The sequence below is a fragment of the Rhododendron vialii genome, chromosome 2a (assembly GCF_030253575.1).
Source record: "Rhododendron vialii isolate Sample 1 chromosome 2a, ASM3025357v1".
Lineage (NCBI taxonomy): Eukaryota > Viridiplantae > Streptophyta > Magnoliopsida > Ericales > Ericaceae > Rhododendron > Rhododendron vialii.
In genome coordinates this window covers 12,145,293-12,151,495 of record NC_080558.1, presented here as the reverse complement: position 1 = coordinate 12,151,495, position 6,203 = coordinate 12,145,293, and positions in this window count along the sequence as shown.

The following is a 6,203-nucleotide window of genomic DNA, read 5'->3' as shown; positions in this document are numbered from 1 at the left end:
AAGGTACTTGGGATATGTCCAACTCCCACAACTAATGGTCTCCAGAGTCTAACTGCAGTATGGGAGGACGGGCATACAGTGATGCGTCCAAGTCCATAGACACAAGTTCGAGACATCAAATGAATCCTTTTATGCTTTGGAATATATAAAGAAGAAGCTCTCTTTCTAGCCCTGACTATATATTAATTACAGGTATCCATTCTATTTTTTCGCCAAAATCGAACAAATTGCGACTCACAAGTAGATTCCTGTGCACAATAATTACAATGATCTTATGTTTTTTTTGGAAAGTTGAGTTTTATTAACCGACCAAGAAGAGGGAAGGCAAGGGCATACCCTTGAAAACCTTTACAGACTCAACAAGGCTCCATCCCTACCAAGGGAGAGGAGAAAACATACAGATTCACAGTACTTTTAAACACATACATATAGGGGAACTCTCCAAGCTTCCAAAAGCTTTTGATTTGCCAAAGAACGATCCACATCACACCACCCACACATGCAGGCACGAATACCATCAATAATCTGCTCAAGAACAAAATGCCAATCCAGACCTGTACCTCTGAAGATAGACGATTATTCCTCTCACCCCAGAGGTGATAGACAGTAGCAGAAAAGGACAACTTGTAGATCGTGCGATCCATAGACTTCTGATTACAAAAGCCAGAACTCCAAGGGATTTCATCCTTCAGAGCCATAGGAGGTCTACGAATGCTGCATTTGACGAGGAGAGAGGACCAAACCATAGCAGAGAAGGAGGATCTGAGAAAGAGGTGATCATGAGACTCAACACTTCCACACAAAACACAGTTATCCCCCAGGAGTTTAACCTATCCCTAGTAGCAAGCCTCTCATGGAAGGCCATCCGCTGTATAATGGCCCATCTAGGAATATGGTATCTGACCACACCAACCTATGCCAAGGAACCTTCACGCCAACAGACCTCAAGGCTTCCCATGCAGATTTGGAAGAATTTGAATTATGTTGGTTACTGGAATCCGAAGAAGTTGAATTGATGCATACATTGTCTGATCATGTCAATAATATCCATCCTCATTTCCCATTTTGAGCACCGTTAACCCTTCTTATTGAACCCTGTCTTGGAAGTACATTCCTGAATATTTAGCGACATTGTTACACATCAAAACTTTAGAGTTCGAGAAGTATCCATACAAAACTGTCAGATACATGTACATCTATCCTGAGATTTGGGGTTGCGGTTTTGAAGCTTGGACACAAACCGGTCCCTACGCGCATCATTCCTTTCATTTGAAGCAATCGCTATGTCTCATTCACCAATGGCTCAAGAAGAGAATTTAAAAAGGCTTCCTTCAGGAGTCCATGCAACATTGGCCTTGACGCTGTTGGGTAATCAATATTAACTTGGCAACTTTTAGTTTAACAACTTACCCGAGGCTTTGCGCTTATAGGGTTAAAAAAGCGGACCAAAATTTTGTGTTTTTATTAATGTGTAATTTGACTTTTCGGATCTTAATGCAAAGTCAAAAGGGTTAAAATTCATTTGAATTTGAAAGTAAACAGAGTATGATTCATCAAAATAAAATAAGCCAGGCCCAATAAAGTGTAAATAAAATAAAAGACTTTATCTGATCTACAGTTTTGTATTCCAAAAACTTGTTATACGTTTTTGTCACCGCTAAACTCAAAGCCGCCTCTGGAAATTAGGGAGCTTATTGTATCTTTTACTTGTAGGAATCATAACAAGTTGGCCATATGATCCAAGTGACATTCAATTGAAAGAGTTTTGTCACTAGAGAGACAACTGACAAAACTTGCCATCTATTCACTTGTTATATCCGATTCATACTTAACTCTATCTCAACATTTGATGTTTTTATCGAGTTTCCTTTACTTGTTTATAGCTCAAGCACAGTTTGGTTGCATGCAGTGGTGCAAACGATCCGAGCCGAGCTTCGTTGTGTTCGAGCTTGGCTCATTCACTAAACGAGGCTAAAACTCGAGCTCAAAGTTCAGCTCGTTTGCGAACGAGCCGAGCCCGGTTAATTTGCTATGAGCCTATACAAACAAGTCAGATTTTTCGAGCCAAGCCGCGCTTTAATAGAGTGTTGAGTTTTGCTCGTTTACTACACAAGCCTAAAACTCCAGCCCGAGCTCAAGCTTAACTTGATTACCAACTGGGTTGAGCCGAGCAGCGCGGTTCGGTTGCTGCCCTAGTTGCGCGCTGCACGCGTGGAACGGGTCAAGTTTTGTAGCCCAACAGATTATTTTGACAAGAAAAAGCCTGAGGAATTTGGCTTCACTGAGTTCTGCTTCCACCATGCAATTATGCCCCTGGACTTTTTTCTACCCTCCTAATCTCTACTTGTGTTGGTTTTTTTTCTCTTTCTTTCTTGGTAAAGTTAGTATTGTTAGAATAGTTAGATTAACACCTTAGAGATGTTGAACTCCTGACCAACTTTCTCCTAATATCTAAGTGCACCCGTGATGCTGTTGGGTCAAATGCCTCTCGGTAATCTCTACTTAAGTTGTATGTTTATGTATAGATGCGACTTATACATACGTAATGACCATTATTTAATCGGAACCGGCTCCTCTCCCATTAATCTCTCTCCAATATCCATCCAGTTTGTAACTTGTGGGTCCATTCTGAGCCCACAACAACGATCAATGTTGGCTTCGATATTTGGGTTGCCCTAGTCCAACCTCATGTTTTATTGCTCACCTACTATTAAGTCACACAAAATTAAAAAACATACAAGTACAAAAAAAAAATTCAAAATTACATTGTTATTTTAACTTGAATAACATAAAAAAATCAACATAAAAATGTAAACTTTGGTTATGGTGCTTTATATAATTAGCCTGATTCGCTTCAAAGAAAACAACTTCTCCTTGCATTTTTTGAAGCAAAATTTTCAATTGAGTCATCGTACTTTACTTACTCAAGAACTCAGGGGCCTGTTTCAATTGAGGAGAATGACCTATCTCGAACAACATAGAATATTAAAAAAGCCATAAATGCCAAAAAATTCTCATAGTAGAACGGTGCCTCATTTTTCCATTGAGATCATAGCCAATTTCTTTAATCTCTTGAACGAAATGGTAGTTCAAAGGCAAAAATAAAAACTGTGTTAGCTCGCTCGATTTATTTTACTATGATTGGTGGCTCCGCCGGCTGCCGTGCCTCCGGCGACCATTAATGTTACTACTTGCGTTACCCATGTTCAATTTACCTCCTGAAATTATAAGAAATTGGAGCAGATTTTTAAATCAATTTGAGGGAAAAAAAATGTCTACTGAAATTACAAATTGGGAAGAAATTATAATATTATAATAGGAATGATTTATATTCAAAGTCCAAACAACATTAAGAACAAAACCAAGAGCTTTGGGGCTTTTATATTTTTTCAAAAGAGAGATTAAAAACCATGATTTTTGGAGAGAAATGGACTGGCAAGGATTTTATATGGTTTGATTTTGGAGATTTTTAGAGCATATGGGGAGTAGTTGTTTTTGCAAAACGGAGCAGATATATAGCATGAGAGAGAGAGAGAGGGGGAAGGAACAAAAATGGAAATAAAAGAAAGAGGGTGGTGGCTGAGGACCCGGGGTGCTGTTGTGCGGTTAATTTGGCCGTCTATTTCGATAATGGACGGCTCGGATTTTCATCCAAACAATGGACCGGTAGGATTTGTAGAAACTCGGATTATATCTCAACCATTCATTGTCAAAATCGATGGCCCGTGTGCGCTCTATAAGGTGCGTTATAGGACCTTGCCCTACTGAATTTTCTAATCAGGTGGCCGGTGGGGGCGCTGGGATTCTGGGAATCAAACTTGGTTGACTGGAGTTTCGACAGTTGTCACCGACCACAACATCAAGCAAGTTGTTTGTGCTATTATTAGAAACTTTTTTTTATATTTATACTAAACTAATTTTTTTTTTTTTGTTGCCTCAGTCCAAGGGCTTGTGGGGCTTACCCAGGGCCGGCCCTGACAACGATCAGAACCGTTCATATTATATATCTCGTTGAGAGCTTTACCTCGCCGAAAATCATCTTAATCGGATGCCTTTATCGGTACGCCTTTACATTGAAAAAATTTATATCGTTCACACTGGATTTGAAATCATTTGCGTGTGTTTCTTCAATCTAAATTCGTGTTGATCAAGTACCAAACGATTTTTTATCAGGATGATTTTTGGTGTGGTTGAAGTTCTCAACTACATCTACAACCTGAATGGTCCGAATCGTTGTTGTGGGCCTGAGATGGGCCCATAAATTGCAAACTGGACGGAGGACCGGAGAGAGAGTAATGGGAGAGCAGCCGGTTCCTATTTAATCCCATCTTTTCATTCATACTACTACCTAATAATATCTCAATTTCGTTACGAATTTTGATGGTACGTCTGGAACGTCCATGTTTCCATTTTGTGGGGCTACGTAGGTCATCGGATCCGGTCTATTTGTGCGGCTAACTTAGTAGGTTAGATTTAATCAATATCCTTTCAACAAAGAAAAGAATGAACGCCTCAAAACTGTCTCTATTTCCGTAAGACAAACGTGTGTCAATCTCGTGGTTACAAACGATCACATTGATTTTGTTTACGTAACTGTTCATCTTGAACGCTCGTGTAAATTTAACGGTTTAGATCGTCAAGAAGAACCTAACAACGTCCACTCACTTTAGTCACTTGGTAAAGTTTGGGTGAAGATTCAAGATTGGGTAGGATTTGATGGAGGCCCATTTGATATGGTTGGTTACCGTCCAAATATATGGGACTTTTTTATGCTGAAAAAAATGATAGAAACTGTAGATTTTGTAAACCTCTCTCCCAGAAAATTATTTTTCAAAGGAAATTAGTTTGATCGAATATTGATTGAAGCATGAGCGAATCACTAGTTTTTTCAATGAAGACAAATGAATGATTGACGTTCCAAATCAAACTTTGCCGTCCAATTGTAATAATAGAAAATGTTATTTGTATGTATGTCAAGTGACGTCCGATCAAACTAATTATTTTTTCGAAATAATCTTATCGGCAAGATATACAAAATCAAAGAGTTCGATTGATTTTTTGGGCCCGAAATGAATTTATTTAATAGACCTCAACCTGGACAGAATTGAACTACGTCAAACCGAGACAGTGTTCATTTGTTGAGCTCTCCGACAACTTCAACCAGATTAAAAAGTCATGTTATTCAAAAGTTAGATCGATACATAGTTATCTTATAAATACATTTAGGCTATTTTTTTTCATTTGAAGGTGTTTTTTCATAATGGATGAGTTCTATAATCATACGAGGGGGATGCCGACCGTTGTCATTTTTTAGCAAAATTGAAATCTTTCCAAGCTTTATAAAATAGAACAATTTCAATCATCAAAGACCCTGAAAGACCAAAATTTGATCCATTTTCTTCACATCTAGAAAGGATCCATGTTCTCTTCAAAAAAAGAAAGGATCCATGTTCTAATCATTGACCCACCCCTGTATAGGCATCATTTCACAAAGAAGCAACTGCATAGATGCTAGAGGCATTAAATTGTGGTTGTTCAAAAAGAAAATCAAATAAAAATTAATTGTAGTAGTATTAAAGTGTTCAAATCTAGAGAGGATCCGGCCATTTCATAGTCATTGACCCACCCCTGTGTAGGCATCATTTTCACATGGGAGCAACCTACCCAGATATTAGTCTGGTTGTATCCTTGGTTTTGAGAGGGGAGGTTTGGGGTTCGAGTCTATAGAGAGACGTTGAACCCCTTTCAATTGTTAACCTACTATTCCTTGCTAACTCCACTGACGTATATAAAAGATATTAGTAGTGTTATTAAATTGTGCAATTCAAATATCAAGTAGCGCACTAAATGGACATAACATGCCTAGGTTAAGGGGCGTAAATAGCCATATGTACGAACCTATTAGACAAATAACTTGTTCACGCGACTACTGATCTCACAACAAATTGATTATTTGAAGACATATTGTCCTTTGCAAGTTTTACACATAAAATGTTCGTTTCATTATTTCGAACTTAAGATGAGACCATGAAATTTGCGACTTCTACAAGATGAAAAATTCAAATATGATTTTGGACCTGTGGCACTACAAAATAAGAATTTGGAGGGAGTATGGAGAAGGAGCATGGAGAGGAGAGGAGAGGAAAGGAGAGGAGGTGATCCCTATCCCAAATCTGAAATACCGACCACCCATGAACCAATAT